The sequence below is a fragment of the Brachyhypopomus gauderio genome, chromosome 11 (genome assembly GCF_052324685.1).
Source record: "Brachyhypopomus gauderio isolate BG-103 chromosome 11, BGAUD_0.2, whole genome shotgun sequence".
In the NCBI taxonomy this organism is placed as follows: Eukaryota; Metazoa; Chordata; class Actinopteri; order Gymnotiformes; family Hypopomidae; genus Brachyhypopomus; species Brachyhypopomus gauderio.
The window spans coordinates 12633395-12650389 of record NC_135221.1 but is presented as its reverse complement, the minus strand read 5'-3'; the positions used below and the strand labels follow the sequence as shown (position 1 = coordinate 12650389).

General features: G+C 45.3%; 1 protein-coding gene and 1 long non-coding RNA gene across 3 annotated transcripts in view; one reads left to right on the top strand and one right to left on the bottom strand.

The window, feature by feature from the left end:
- The window catches only part of ccnd2a (cyclin D2, a), a 128237-nt gene that overhangs the window by 84575 nt on the left and 26667 nt on the right, over positions 1–16995 (top strand). The window lies entirely within an intron of this gene.
- On the bottom strand, positions 9004–11969 carry LOC143527089 (uncharacterized). Its single transcript, XR_013134028.1, has 3 exons — positions 11450–11969; positions 9662–10178; positions 9004–9511 (listed from the first exon to the last, which is right to left on the bottom strand). It is a non-coding gene; the product is annotated as an uncharacterized LOC143527089 (long non-coding RNA).

The following is a 16995-nucleotide window of genomic DNA, read 5'->3' as shown; positions in this document are numbered from 1 at the left end:
GAAGATGACTCAGTGTAGTTTCCACCCAGGCCAGCGTTTACATTCTGCTTACCTCTACGTGTGTACAGCTCTCCTGGTTGGATGGGTGGAGGCGGGTGGAGGCGGGTGGAGACGAGTGCATCTGTGTGCGGAGCTCGTGAGGAACACCTCCTTTTTCAGCCATGTGTCTCCGGTGGACTCCACCAGGTGGTCTGAGCCTAGGGGAATACCCGCTCGCCTCTTCCTGCTGAAGCAGAGAGGAATTGGTTGGCAGGGAACCAGGAGGCCACTGTGCCCGACGTCTGCCCGACGTCTGCCTGCCGTGTCCTGCGGCTCCTCGCGGGAGCGTGCGGGCTCTGCCTCTGGTGCCCCTCGTCTGCTTCCTGCTGGGGGGCTGGAGGAGACTGTGGAGGAGGAAGTGCAACGAGGAGGGCTTTTCCTCTCACGGCCCAGAGAGCCGCTCACACGCCTGTCCTCATCCTTCCTTCCCCCGGGAGTCCTGAACATGACATCATGTGCTTGGACAAGAACAGGGTCATAAGGAGGAGGACGGAAGGGAGAGAAGAGAGAGGATAAAATAGAGAACGCAAAGGTGGAAAAGTGGAAGGGATGAAAGAGGAGAGAAAGAACCCGCCGTAGCCGCCATCAGACGTTAAGGGGACAGAGAGCTCGCTCTTTCGCTCTCTTCTTGTGCGGAATCTAATAAAGTCATGAGGCTAATGAGGTGAATTGCTGTCCCCGTTGTGCCCTGCTGTGCTGGACCTCTCTGAGTCTGCCCAGGACTGCTGCCCCTAGCTCACAGGACAAGCTCCAGCACGCACAACACTGTGGCGGTTGAGTACATGGTACCTGTGAGCGGGCCGTAAACATTAGCTCGTGGCTTTGAAGTGCTTCTCTGTGCACTTTTACCATGCCTGCCTGCAAGACGTCCGTTTCCTCTGTGCTGTCAAGAGGTGAAAGGGAGGCTTGGGCACGGGTAGAGAGCGAGAGAGAAACGTACACAAATGCCCCAAAGGCGAAGCTTCTGGCAAGTGTCGAACCACATGCCTAGCTTGGGGGGGGGGGGTCCTACAGGGCATGGAAAAAAGTAAAAAAAGAAAAACAGAAAGACAGAAAGAGAGATACACAGAGAGAAAGAAAGATGCACAGAGAGACAGAAAGAAACTGAAAGCAGTGATTTCTTTTCTTTTTACAGAAACCAGCTGTAATGCTACGTTGCTGTAGTGCTAGTTTGCTGTATCGCTAGTGCGCTGTAGGGCTGCTGATCGAGGCCACTCCCCCTCAGCCTCCAGCATAGCCATCAATTCTAACTCCCGTCACTCAGGGCAGCTGGACACAGGAAGTCTGAGCGTCACTGCTTCTTAGCCAATCAGCTGCCTCCAGCTGTCCTGCTCTCAAACGCCATTCACAAGCGTGTCTGGTGCCTGCTGGTGACAGCAGCTCCTTCAGGCAGCCTTTCTTTCTCTGCTCTTCCTTCCTAAATTTTCAACTGTACAGACATCCGCCACATCCCCCTTGAACAACTGACCTCTCCTCTCTCTCTCTCTCTCTCTCTCTCTCTCTCTCTCTCTCTCTCTCTCTCTCTCTCTCCTCTTTTTAGGTTTGTAGCAGCCTCCCACATTTCCTTCCACTTAGATTCTCTATTTCTTCCTCCTTTTCTTTTCTCTCTCTGCATTTTTTCTTCTTTTCTCTTTCTCTTCCATCATGCCATATTTTCTATTTTTCACTTCGGTAAAGTTCTTGCTTTTATCACAGGTGTTTGGTGGGGTTGGAGAGTGGCGTGGGTGGGGTTGGAGAGTGGTGTGGGTTGGGTTGGAGAGTGGCGTGGGTGGGGTGGGTTTGGGGCAGTACACAGCCTGTGTAGAGTGGAACGGCGGTGGATCAAAGCAGCACAATGTAAAATGATCTGAATGCGTCTGCCATTAGCATCCATCAGGGTACCCTGAAAGCCTCCCGCCTGGTCAAGGGGTCTGAGGGCCCCCCAAAGTGAAAGGCACTCACTGGAGAGATAGATAGAGAGAGAGAGGGAGAGAGAAAGAGACATAGAGGTGAGTAAGGAAGAAGGAAAGAGAGAGTGACAGAGAGTGAGAGAGAAAGGGAGAAATGGATGGGGGGAGGAGGGTTTTACGACCCAGTGGCAGCCCAGATGAGAACATACAGGAATTATCTTAAGATTCACTTTACACACTGAGGCCATTTCTCTTCTTTTCATGTCGTTCTCTCTCTTGCGGCGCTTGCTTTCTTTCTCTTTGACTCATTCATTTTCTCGCTTTTCCCCCTTCATCTTTCTCTCTCTCTTCCATCCTCTCTTCCCTCTCTTCTCTCTCTCTCAACCTTTTTCTCTGCCGTCTTAGATTTCTCTGCGGTGTGGAGGCTCTTGGTGGGGGGTGTGGGGGGGGGGGGGGGGGGGGGGTCTCCATCTGTGCACCATCTCCTCTGGGCTCCACTGTTCTCAGCCCATGATCTCCGTCTTCAGCAGGGCCAGGTTAGTGTGGGCAGCAGGCAGAGGTGCTGTGCGGTCCTGGGCTTCTGGTTCTGACCTGAATTGTGCGGAGTGTTTTAGGAAGGGGACACAGTGCCACAAGGGACGCAGAGTTACAGGTATTCCACAGCAGTCCCACCATCTCCCATGTCGCACATTTGGGGGTCAACTACAGAGATGACGCCGCCATCACAGTCATTTAACCCTTAGACCCTCCCAGATATACGTATAGATATATGCTATCTGTTTGTCTCTCTTTCACACAGACACAGACAAAATGCATGTATATTGCACGTATACTGATAATTCTTATGTGTACTTTACGTTTAGACTCATGTAAGAGTTTGTTTCGGTGTGTATGGAACAGGCAGCTGCAGCTATGTACATATGACATGGGTGTGTGTGAGTGTGCATGAACACATCTGCATATGTTTGCATATAAGCATATAATATGCATATATTTGTGTGTGTGTGTGTGTGTGTGTGTGTGTGTGTGTGTGTGTGTGTGTGTGTGTGTGTGTGTGTGTGTCCCTCCCTGTTGCCTGGGTCCCACGTGGCTCTACTGTATGTGCTCAGCTGTCCACACAGGGATCATCCTCCCAGCCTCTCGTGGAACAGAATGTGATCTCATCTCTTAAAAATCCCACCTATGTCGCTCATGACTTAACCATCATGGAACCTCTTGGAATTTCTTGTGAAAACAAAAATTCCATTTACTTACTTACACGACTTACTGACTTTCTTAACACATTGGTAGAGTCTGTGCAGACCTGTTACAGACCGGAGAAGAACGAATGAAACGAACTGCCCGATCCTACAGACACGTGTGTCCTAGTCTCCAGAAAGGCAGAGACATCGTCAGAACGTGCTGCAGTCAAGACAGTGGTTTTCAAGACCATGATAATGACTTTGTGCCAAGCTGTCGTGCTCGCTAGATGGTTTGCTGGCCCTCTGATGTTCCAGCTTCCACAGAGTTCCACTGCTGTTCGGCAACTGTCGGGACAGCTGTTGAGGATCGGCAGATGCCGCCGTCGGGCCGCTGTGAGACGTGTCAGTGGCGCGGCGAGTGCAGTCTCGGCTTCCTGTCCCGGGCCAAAGGGCCTCTGTCTTAGCCTGAGCGCAAGATATATGGATTCACAGATGGCCGTGAAGCCCTCGGGTCGTAGGGTTCTGGGTCTCTGCCCCCTACTCTGTGCTCTTATTCAGTGGCTGCCACAACTCCTGTCACATGCTCTAGAGTACAGGGCATCAAGCTAAATCACAGGAGATGTCGTTTTAGTCTGCGGTAGATCATGTTAGCTTGCGGTAGATCATACGAGGAGCCTGTATATCATGTTGGACTGCAGTAGATCATGCTAAGTTGTAGATCATACAGTAGGTTTTAGATCATACAGTAGATCATGCTAAGTTGTAGATCATTGTAGATCATACAGTAGGTTTTAGATCATACAGTAGATCATGCTAGGTTGCCAGTAAATCATGTTAAACTGTAACTTTCTGGGAAGCAGCCAGAACAGATCTAAACAAAGCAGTCCTGAAGTGCCTAATGCTGTCATATAATAGTGTTTAGAACATAAAGACATAGACTTGGTACCTAAACTATTGTCCCACTGCAATCTTAAGTCATCCATGGGTCACAGAGGGAAGGAAGCTAACTGACTGTGCTCTGATTGGGTGGGAGGCATGGCCATGTTTCTCTCTCTCCTGACAATATAATCTGTGCGTCAACAAGTAATCTGTCTGATCTTGCAGGCAGAGACGCACAGTTTTGTCTGTATTCTTCTCCAGGAGTGCTGCACTGTTTAATTATCTGGTATAACGGGTAGTTCAAAAAGGATGGTGGCTGCCTCCTTGTACTTTAAAGAAAGGTGTGTGTGTGAGTGTATATGCTTTGTGTGTGAGCCTTGTAAAGGTGTGTGTGAGAGAGAGAGAGAGAGAGAGAGAGAGAGAGAGAGAGAGAGAGAGAGAGCTTTGGCTGTGAGAAAATGGCCGAGTGCCCGTAAAAGGAGACAAACAAAACAGCACAATTATAGTCAGAGTGGGATGACTGGATGTATATTCCATGACAAGAAAATGCCTTGGAGGTTGTTCTTATGGTGGATTTCTTGTCTGCTGTGGATTGAGGAAACCTGCTCTGTGGTGGGGGCTGAAACCCGATGCACATACCAGCCTTATCTGAAGCCATTAAATCGTGTAGAGATTGATCTGTTCCCAAACACTTTAGGGAATCCTGATTTGCATCTCTGCCTTGGGACAAACTGACACCTCTTCAGAAAAGACGTGCCTTGCAAATATTTTCCCATCCTTTGCCAGAGTCTGCCATTTACTTTCTGTGAGAGCACATTAAAAACGCTGACAGTAAACAGGAACCTGCATCACGTTGTGCTGTCTTTCTAAATTACAGTAGTACACCTGCGATCTGATGTGAGTCTGGCCTGGGGACAACTCTGAAAGAATCCTACATGCGATGTAATCAATAGACACAGGGGATTGTTTGTACATTGCTACCCAGTTACCTCATAACCTCAAGACATCAAAACGGATCATTGTGAAGTCAATGTACAACATACACCTTCTTGTGTATCCTGTATACATGCCATTTTGTGGATTCCGCTACCCCCTCCTTATCTGCTGTTTTGTCTAAGGGTCAGCCAGGCCTCTGACGTGTATCACATATGCACCAGCCCTGCATCCAGCACTCACAAAGCGTCTGAGCTCTATCGCCCATAATTGCCTGCAGACCCCCGTGCCGCTCCGTGCACCCTGACTCCCACGATCGGCTGGGGGCTTTGGGCAAAAAAACTGGCAGCACCTTCATGCTAGGGCGAGGGCGGATGTCATTAACCTGCTTCCCAGACTCCCTTGCTCTCCCCATAATGTTCACTTGATTTATTCCTGATTGTTTGAAGCAAGGGGCGGGGCTAAGCAGTCATCTGTAACAATTATTTTTATTGGCTCATTATTTTCAGGCCAAACAACCCCAAAAAGGCAATTTCTTTCTCAGGTTATTCATAAAACTGATCGATGACAGAAGCCTGCAAAGACATTTTTTTCCCTTTAAAAAAAAATCATTAGTCTCTCACTCACTCAAGACAGAACTTTCTTTACTTTTCATTAGCAAATCTTTTTTCCCTAAGTAAAGAGGGTAGTTGTAACAGAAGTGTAGACTAAGGTGTGGAGAATGACTTGAGGGTAAACTCCTCTAGTGTGAAGCATTTCCTCCTGGTCTGCTTTTCACTATGGTGTATTTGCTTATGTATGTGGCATATTTGCATACATATGCATCAAATATCTCCACAAGTCTGTGGATCTCTACAACTGAGCAGAAACATTATTCATTCAGGGGAGATCCACCATGCTGCCTTTGCTCTATGTTTGTGTATGGGTCACAAGGACATGGGACGGATCAACTGGCTATGGTGAAACGTCTCTGAGATACAAGTGAGACCTGGAGAAACAGCTGAGGCAGAGCCTGCCCGGATCCCCCAACTGCTAGAGACACACGAGCAGTTTCCTCATACCTTGGCACAGGCTCATGAATGACCTCTTTCATTTTTTCCAATAATAACCAAACTCCTTTACTCAGCGTTTAAAACAACCCTTTTTCTTCCTGTTATTCCCCTCCTCCCTCCCCTTCACATTCTTTTCTTTGAAATTTCCACCCTTGTCACTCTGGCACAGCTAATGCTATCTCAGAGCTGAAACACTATCCTGCTCTGTAGGAAATGGCTAGGCCCAGACAAACAGGGGCCCTGGGCTGCCGAGAGAGTGGGTGGGTGGAAAACGGAGCTCAGGGGGTGATTAGTGGTGGGTGTTTCAGGGGGTGGACCATGAGGCGTCACCAGCATGTAATGTTATGTAACATGTAATGTTCCCATGTAACGTTATGTAGCATACAACTTTCCCAAGTAACGTTATGTAACTTGTAACTTTCCCATGTAATGTTGCTTAACATTTCAGCTTGCTTGGGGCAGAACTCCATTTTGCTTGACAGGTAGAACAGCTGGTGTTCAAATGTCACTCCCTGCTTTGAGATGCATATCTGCATTGCTGAGAAACCTTCAGGTTCTCTCATCAGGCTGCAAAATACACATATTACAGAACCATAAAAATGTCATGTTCATATGAACGAGTTATTTTATACGTAGGATGTCTTATGTTTTTTCTTCTTTCTGATTAACCTTCGTTATGATGCCCACCAGATCACCAAACTGTTTGTGAACATTGTTTGCCAATGGAAAATGGCGACAAGATTCATTTGCACCACGTGATTTGGTTCCCTGAGCCATCTTGTCTCATATTCACTAACCTGCAGTAAATATGTACGGAAGATTTCCTTCATGTCTTTGAAATGTCACAGATAAGTGAGGAACATGTATTTGCGTGTCGTGGATGAAATGTACACTTTCGTCCTCGCTTGCATTTCATGTTTTAATAAGCAGTCATTATGGGGTATTTATTTTCTTACGGGGTGTGGAATCCCAACCTGTTGGTGCACTTGAGGCCCAGGCAGCCCACCAAGTCTGCCACTGTAGTGAGAACGAGTCGGTCACGTTCACGAAGGAACCGTAGAAGAAAAAAAAAAGGCATATGGGAAAAGCTCTTCTGCCCCATTAAAGATTAGCAGGCCAACGGCTTCCCAGGACGACAATGAAGGTGATGAAAAGGGAGACCCGTCCTGTGGAGACAGGTAGATGGTCTGACCCTCAGTGGGTATAATTTTGACAAGGAGTTCAAGGGGTTAATTGCTATGTTTCTGACTCTTGGTTTTTTAACTTCCCCAACACCTTTAAAGCTGTAACGGACCTAGTGTTTATTAAACCTTTATGGATTTATTTAATTTGCTTATACATCTATTATATAGTTATATATAATAGTTCAATGGATGGAATATACTGTACACTTTATTCATGATTGTGTAGTCTAATAAGCACTGTATGCATATTACAAAAAAAGAGACAGTGACAAAAATACACTTCATTTCAAATAGTAGCAGAAACTTGAGGAACCTATGGGCTCCTCATGACAGGTCCTAGAATGGTAGCCATGTGAAGAACAGGAAATGCTCAACCTGCCAACCTAAGACCTTTCCACAGCAGCTTGCTTGTGTTAACGGTGTAATTGGGCATAATTAGGATTTGGCAAGTCGGACAGGTGATGTGCCCCTGAGACCTTCTTCCATCAGCCTTCCAGCACCGTCAGCCCTGGGCTATGTGCGTATGTTTCCGAACCCGAGGAATGTTTGAGTTCTTCGACGTGATTTAGTAGAAGCTGAAAGCCGAAGGAATGACTCCTGTGAATTACCAGTGTGCCATAAATGCTGCATTGACCTGTAATGATGTTTGCTTGAGTTAGATTTTTGGACCCTCCATTTTTCATCTTCTCACAAGGCTGTTTCTTCCAGATGAACTTGTGAACTTATGATTCATTTTGAGTCTTATGAGCTTGGTTGTGCTGAATTGAAACGAATTGAGTTTGGCTCATTGGACTTGTACTATTAACAGCTATTTTTGAGTTTGGAGCACCGGAATGTAATTGAAGTTAAACTCAGATTTACATTCTAAATCCCAAACCATGTATTCTCCCTTTGGTTCTCCCTCACTTACTTTGTACAGCAACTTTGTGCCTCAGCGCTTATGAAATAAACCAAGAGGCAGGAGACATCATGACCTTGCATAACTATTCATACCAAACTCCTGTACACGTGCAAGGGATCTTCACACCACACTGGCTTGGTGTTTACCAACCTCTTTTCTTTGGCATACACTGTTGAACTGGTCGATCTATCAATATATTAACTTTTTCTAAAAATTTGATTTTTTCCCACTGTTTCTCTATCTAGATGCTGTTTCTGTCCCTTTCCAGTTCATTAAAGATTTTTTCAAGTCCATTCTCTCTGTGTGAGACTCTAAAGAAAAGTTGCAAAGAGATAGAGAGACAGAAGGGGAGGAGAGGAAGTGGGAGGGGTGTTCCATCGGTGAGTGAGTCTGGGCTCTGACCCTTGACATTCTGAGAAGTTTGAGAGAGAGTCAAACCCTGATGAAGCAGGCATGTGTATTTGTGCCTGAGTTGGGGGTGGGTGCTATCCCACAGTGCCTGAGAATGCTGTCTTCCTGAATGAATAGGATCCCAACACATTCCCATCCTGGACCAAAGGACATGCCACCCAAAGTTCGAAACGAGAGGATAACAGAGATCACCTTTCGAGAATCTCCGAAAGAGAAAGAGTCAAAGAGAATGAAAGAGGGTGTGGGGCAAAAGAGTGGATCTCCTAAACAATGCCTGTGGTTCATCTCAGTGCCCCGGGCCTGTTTGACCCCCGGAATCCTCATCGCTGGTGAATATATCAGAGGAGCCCGAGTCGTTTGTCATCCACATGTTTCCCTCGAGCCATGGGACACTGTTTACACTTCCCCTGCTTCCAGAGCCTCTAAAAATAGCCCCGCTTCTCCGACTGATTCAGGAAAAAGCCTGCATTTCTTTTTATAGTCTCTGCATGACACAGCATGTCAATAGCTCCCCCCCCCCCCCCCCCCGTCCCTCCTGCTCATCCATGACACAACGCTTTTCTCTGTTATTTAGGAAACACATGGGTTAGATTAGTGAAGTGGGTTTGAGGTGAAAGGCAAGGTCCTGCCTCCCGTTAGTAATTGAAATCTGATTATGGGTGAGCTAGCATGGTTAATGTGGGGGAGGGGGTGGGGAGTGAATGAAAGGTGAATGATGTTGTGTGATCTGGCCTGGTGCCTTTTCTGCACCCTGGACTTCCGGGGCTAATAGATCACGAGTGACTTTTCTCGGCATGTAGCCGGGCGGGAGCACAGGCGGGCCCCTCACGCGGAGCGGCCGAAGCCGGCGGCGGCCAAATCCGGCTCACGCCGCACCTCTCACGTCACATGGCAGTGGCGTGTTGCTCACGCAGTGCAGGGATGTCCCTGTCTACATAGAATGCTTCCCCCCCAATGTGAGGTCATCGATGGAGCCGCAGCAGTCTCCCGACATCATCAAAGAGCGAAAGTGGTGTCTGATTACGTCCAGCTGATCTCATCCCTGACACAAAAATAATTGATAGATATGAAAGGGCAGAATTGGCCCATTTCGCCTACAGTGCTTACAGCCTATCGATTTTCATGGAGTCGCAGTGCATGACAAGCAAAACTGGCTTTTTTCCTCAACAAAGCAGGACCAGCGCAAACTTACCGACTTTTCAAGCTACATTTTCTCCAGGGAGGGCGTTGGAGCTACGAGACCTCTCTTCTACAGAGCCAGTGGTCCATTGTCCATTCACCTGACCCTCTCTGTTTACCAGATGACCTCATGAAAAATTAAATATGCAGGTTCGAGAATCACTGATGCTATAAAAATAAACTCCAAAGCATTTTTTTTGCATCAAAATGACTCCGCTCATATAACCGTTGACAATAGTATGGAGCCAGAGGAGACTACTGTGGAGGTGCTGATGTCCAGTGTTACCTGGAAACACATACAAAAGAGAATGAGTGAGAAAAAACTCAGTAATACATCAGAGGATTTCGGCTGGCAGAAGCATTCTAGAACTCATCTTTTAGACTCCTTTGAAGAACAGGTGATCTTCTAAATGGCTCTGCGAGAACACCACTGCAGGTTTTTATATGCAATAGATGTTCTTCACGTCATCTTGGCTCATGTTCCATCACCATAGTTGAAGAAAGACCTCGACAGCTGAATTCTGTGTTTGCTGTAATGACACAACAGTCCCATGAGGAAGCAGCAGGTGTGAGGTCCTCAGCTCGTGCTGCCTGCCGTGTCCATGAGCCGACCCACAAAGAACACTCTCAGGAATCAGGCATAAACAAAGACGCAACTCAGGCCCTGTGAAAGCAGGTATCATGTGATAAATATCTACAAGGACCTGGCCAGGCACCAAATACAACAAACCATTCCTGGCCACAAAGGAATCACTCAGGTTCCGATAAAGGGACATTCAAACGTGCGTGTGTGTGTGTGTGTGTGTGTGTGTGTGTGTGTGTGTGTATGTGTGTGTGTGCGCGTGTGTGCATGTGTGTGTGTGCGTATGTGTGCATGCATGTGCATGTGTGCATGCACGTTCATGTGCATGTGTGCGCGCACGTGTGTATGTATGTGCGTGTGCGTGTTTGTGTGTGCATGTGCGTGTGTTTGTAAAGTCCCTGTTTATTAAGAGCAAAACTCCCATGCAAGGGTTTTCACTCCCTGTGTCAAAACAGAAACAACCTTTTTCTTTTCTCACACTAACGCATCGTTAGTACGCTGAGGTCAAGATGTGGCAGATAATTCGTTACAAAATGGCATTGAAAGCACAGGTGCATTTAGTTACAAAACGGGCTTTCAGAGGGTACAAAGGCACGGCATGCGACATACTGCCTCTCTTTCTGAGACTTTATTTTCTCATGTTGATTCTGCTGGGTGCAGGCCTGCACATCCCAGCTGCACTGACAGTCCACACTGCACATTTCAAAGTGTCGAGTCTCTGTTTCTGTCGTGCACATTTTTGTGCTTCTGTGATGATCACTGTGCAATATAAGCAAGATCAGAATCCAGTTTAGACACTATAAATTGTAAATTATGGCAATGCCTTGTCCACATTACTGAACAGTCCACCACAAATGAAATGACTCAGAGCCCTGTTATGTTTTGTGGGGTTGCATAGCAACTGCAAGAAACATTCTCTGCCTTTATTTAACTAGCAATCAATTTGATATCTCTCTTAACTCCCAGTACGTACTACTTGTAGCCCCTTCAGTTCAAAGCAGTGTGACGTGGAGTAACTGTGGCCTGGTCTGATATTTCATTATCCCTCTATGGTGCCGTTTTTACAACCTTGCAGCCAACCAGCAATATAACGCAGTTTATGGCATCTTCAGCTGACCATTACTAGTTACCCGGAGAACACATTGTTTTATTTTATTTTACAACCAAGTTCCAAAACTACTCTATAAACGTCTCTTTCTTCCTAGACAATGCACTTACCTTTAATTTCAGGGAAGGAGCGTGAAAATGTGGTCTACTGTAGAAGTGAGGGAACAAGTGGTCACACTGGTGCTGACATAACTAGGTGTGAAACAAGCCGAATGATGAAGGCCCCATCTTGTGAAGCTTTGGACAGAGTCAGGTGAGAGGCGGGCCGGCCCTCAGACACCTCGTAGCCGGCACGGTCGGGTGCCGTTTCCTGCTTCGTGTTGTGTCTGGGCTTTCAGCAAGCATTTACACACCGCTGCGAGCTTTCACCAGATTTATGCTCGAAACAACAGCATTCCAGCCAAGATGGCCTCCACCTTCTTAAATAAACCCAAACAAAGACACAGGCCTGTCCTGAGGAGAGGCAGTTCCTTATCCCTTCTGACGTCACACGCTGATCGATTCACTTAACCACTCTTCCTCTTGTGGAATCTCAGAGAAATCTACCAACGCCTCAGGGAGAATCCGTCTTCTACAGTGTACGATCCACATTACTCTGTTTACAATATTTACATTTGCTGTTAACTGTTAACTGTCTTTTCCTGCTACTTCTGTTTTCTGGCTTTTTCTATCTCCTCCTACCCCCAAACACACACACACACACACACACACACACACACACACACACACACACACACACACACACACAAACACACGCACACACACACACACATACACACACACACACCTCTCTGTATCTCTTTCTCACTCTCTCCCTCTCTCTCTCTCTCTCTCTCTCCCTCTCTTTCTCTCTTTCTCTGCCTCTCTCTCCCTCTCTCCCTCTCTCCCTCCCTCTGTTGCCTCTCCTGTCTGACCCAGCTGTTCTACAGCGGGCCGTCTGCCTATTCCAGGGCACTGTTATGGGTTCATTGAGCTGGTATGCGCCAGGAATCTTTGGATCAAGGTAATTTCACACTGTTTGAGATTTTCCCAGGATGTTAAGCTTCCCTTTACCTTTGTGCTCGAGATAGCGCACGCCACATGTTGCAGACCCTGAGCGCAGCTCTCTAAGCAGGCCCCCGGAGCTGGAAAGATATGGGTCGTAAATTATACCCCAACGCTTGAGTTTCCCCCAAAAGGATCAGATTATTGTAGCCCGATTAGCCCGAGTGTGGGACCATGCAGTGATCTTGTGTGTGCTGGTGTAATTGTGATGGAGTGAGGCATTTGATTTGTGACACTCTGTTCTGGTCTGCAGCTCTGAATGGGGTTTTTCATTGAAGCTTATAGACATGCAGGTAGAACAAGCTGTTTAAACGACCACTTAAAAGTGCTGGGCACAAATTGCCGGATGCTGCAGTCTCTACGCTGATTGAGAAGGAGGAATCTTCTGCAGTGCTAAGCCTCAGCAATGTCCATGCTTGACCTTTTCTGTGGAATAAATTTGTAATCACATGTAATCACAGGCTTATTGGTGTGTCTATAGTCTTAGACTTTGCTGTTCTGAAATCCTACAGTTCTACAACCTCTTCCGAAGGTGATAGACCTCGGGTCGTAATAAGCTTCGTCTTTTCTTTTGTAAAGCACTTTGAATTGCCAACGTGTATGTAAGGTGCTGTATAAATAAAGTTGCCTTGCCAATAACAGTGCTATTAAATTGACATTGTAGTGGTGGTGATGGTAGTGTTTTGGTTTAGTCTTGTTCTAGATTTAGTCTTGGTTCAGATTTGTCTTGGTTTAGATTGGCCAGGTTCTCATCTGCATCTCCATCTTGTAAACTCGCATTTGTCCTGGTCGTTTGAAAAGTGGACTCTGTAATTGCTCTCGAGTCCAGTCTGGACCAGCCGAGACCAGAGATGTTGTCACGATTGGCCCCTCCTTGGCTTCTCCGTTTCCACAGTTAACTGTGTCACGTCAGTGTTTGAATGTATGATTGAAAGTTACAGTATGAATTTTCTTTGCGTTAGCCTCTGTTAGTGTTCCAAGCCTCTGAGAGTTCCCTGTAACCTGTCGTGAGTGATTGTATGTAGTGTCTGTTGCTAATTTTGTCATGTTCATTGTTTCCTCTTTATTTCCTAGTTCTTGTGTTTTGTTTTCTGCTTTGTAATGTTTCTGGATACATTGCGTATTGGCTATGTGACCCTGGACTGTTTGAATTACCTTGAGTATGAACTGACCTGTAATAATGCATCTGCCTCATAATTGCTGCCTCATAATTGCTCAGTTTTTTCTAGCTATTGTTGAATATAAACAATACATTTAAACAGAATAAAAGTTCAAAATGGCACCAAAGAGGAAAACCTCACTTCACGTTCAGTAAAGTTTGAGCATGTTTTATTGTGACTGGTCTACAATGGGATTGCAAATGTACATTTTCACTTGCTGGATGATTCAATTTTCCGGTACATTAACAGTGTCATTACAGACACATTACAGTCTTGAATTTTACTCTTTGGTCTTGTGAAGCACGTTTGTATGAATAACTTCTCTAAAGAACATCATTCAGCTGAATGTAACGTATGCCACTCTTCAATAACAGAGACCTTGGCGTCTAATTTTTTCAGAGGAGAGGTAGCTACATACATTACATACAATATATACATTATACAGTGACAACTGGGTGGTGTTGCGGGGGCAGCTTTTCTGAAGAAAATTGTACTATTTACAATTACAGGTAAGAAGTTATGTATAATGTTTCAAACCACCCCCCAACAGTTTTTAGGGGGATCCAAGTCTTAATTAGGAGGGTCAGACCCTCCTCAGCCCCCCTGAACCATTGCCTTCTGTGGTATTTTTTTGTCTTAATATACTTAACTAACATATAAAGGGCAGACTGCAGATTTCGTTCGCTAGTTGAGGAGTTTGACTCTCCCTGACAGAGAAACTGGCCTAGAAACTTCTGGAAACTCTGGAGCTCAGACGTTTGTTCACTGCTGCCATAATCATTCCTTTCCATGATGGCTTAATTGGTTAGTTTTTGTTTAATGGCAGATTGAAATGTTATTACTATGTTTTCATTTAATAATAAAAACAGATGTATGTAATTTATATGCAGTTAATTTTTGTGTTGACTTCTGAATAAATAAAGAGTGGCCACAGAATCATCTCACTATCTGTTGCTTCCAAAAAACACCTTTGTTTGATCTAAATAATAATATTGGCTTCTATATTATTTCATGCTATATTTTACAAAATATATAATGAAATATGACATTATTAGTATATATCATGTATAATGAGTGATAAATAATATTACTATATGAATAACCAATATACAACTGATTACAAACAAATATTCTTTTTAAATAAACTAATACATTTTCTTCCTTTTATTTTTATATTGTTATTATATTATATTATCTTGAATGCAGCTGGTCTCAGACCTGACAACTCTTGAGCATCCTGTACTTTTGGTCTTGATTCGAAATCGATGTGTCCCGTTCTCAGTCTTGACACAGAGCTCATGTGGTGGCTTCTTACTGGACTTTTATGTCTTATTGTTGTACTTGTTCATGCATTTTTGGGTGACACAGAGAGGGTGCAAGTGCTATCGTTTTAAATGCAGGAATGAGGCAGCACCTGATATATGTAGAACGTGAGAGAGCTGGAATTGTTGCAGATAATCTTTCTCTCTCATCACTGTCAATACTCCATCTGCTCTGTCTGGTTCCCCACCAAACCAAGTGCACCAACTGAGATGGCAAGTGTGTGTGTGTGTGTGTGTGTGTGTGTGTGTGTGTGTGTGTGTGTGTGTGTGTGTGTGTGTGTGTGTGTGTGTGTGTGTGTGCGTGCGTGCATGTGTGTGCGTGTGTGAATGTGTGTGTGTATGTGTGTGTGTGTGCATGCGTGTGTGTGTGTGTGTGCATGTGTGTGTGTGTGTTTGTGTGTGTGTGTGTGCTTGCGTGCGTGTGTATGTGTGTGTGTGTGTGCGTGTGCCTGCGTGTGTGTGTGTGTGTGTGTGTGTGTGTGTGTGTGTGTGTGCATGCTTAGCAGGTGTAGATGTAAGATCTATAGTGGGCACAGATGCAAGTGAAAGAGCTTTACCATGTAAAATAAAATAATAATAGCATATTGAATTTGGATCAGGATAACAATTAAACCTATTTTAAACCTTTTTTTTTGTAAAATGTCAAGTAGCTTCTAAAGCTATGTTATAATTCACAGTATTCATAGATGTGTATCTCTCTATGTTTTATACATTATACAGGACTATTAGGCAATGAGTAATTTATGCATACTTTCCAGCCAAATGATTAAGCACTGAGAAATGCCACTTGTTGGGAAATTTCTTATGACAAATCTGTGAAAAGATGATGAAGGAGCATGCCTTTAAAAGATGATGAAGGATCATGCCTTTAAAAGATGATGAAGGAGCATGCCTTTAAGAGATGATGAAGGTGCATGTCTTTAAAAGATGATGAAGGATCATGCCTTTAAGAGATGATGAAGGTGCATGTCTTTAAAAGATGATGAAGGATCATGCCTTTAAAAGATGATGAAGGATCATGTCTTTAAAAGATGATGAAGGATCATGCCTTTAAGAGATGATGAAGGTGCATGTATTTAAAAGATGATGAAGGAGCATGTCTTTAAGCAGGACTCATCTTGTTTGCTTCAACTGTCAGTTTTGCCTGAACTGATCCAGATTATTATCTGGCTTTTTACCTGAATTGATCCAGATCATCGACTGGATATTTATCTGAACCGATCCAGATCATCAACTTGCTATTTTACCTGGACTGATCCTAATCATCAAGTGCCGTTTTACCTGATTGGATCCTTATAATCAACTAGCTATTTAACTTAACTGATCCAGATCAATGATCTACTTGAACAGATCTACTTGTACAGATTACTCGATGCATCTTTCATCTGCTGGAATGAACACTAACAATATCTATATATATCTATTCCTCCTGTCTGGCTCGCTCCGTGTGCAGACGCACACATACTTGGATGCTTTTCAAGAGTTTTTCCTAAGTTTGAATCCAGGTGCTTTTCAACTGATGCTGTTGTAGCTGTGTGTCTTTACAACAACTCTGAAACGCTATTTAAGCTATAGCCTGGCAAAGCGACCTGAACAAAAGGCAGAGAGACAGTTGGCAGAGAGACAGTCGGCGGAGAGACAGTCGACATGTGAGCTCAGCGAGTTTCATCTCACCTCCTCCTGTGGGTGAGTCGGAGGAGACTGCACACCCAGGTGGAAGTCTTCAGGACTTTTGTTTTGTTGTATTTTCTCCTTTCTTTCTCCCCGTGGCACGAGAATGAGCCAATGACAAGAAAGCAAGGCAAAGGCGTTTAGTGCTGATGAATTCCGGAGGGACACCACCTGCCCCCCAGGAGAAGTCCTTGCATTCTGCACCAAGGTTCCCTACCAACAATGTCTTTGTCTCTATCTGAGGGTTCTTTTCTGCACAGGGGAGGGAAGGAGGAGGGGATGTAAAATGGGCACTGGGTTAGTATGGTATCAGGCAGCAGCTGTTGCATGAGTGACAAGCTCGAGATCTAGACTTTTGGACGGGGGGGACAAGCCTGGACACAGTAGGGAGACCCAAACCCAGGAGTGACTCTGACTTCATGGTGACCCTGTAGAAAAATGTGTGGTTTGAGTATATTAC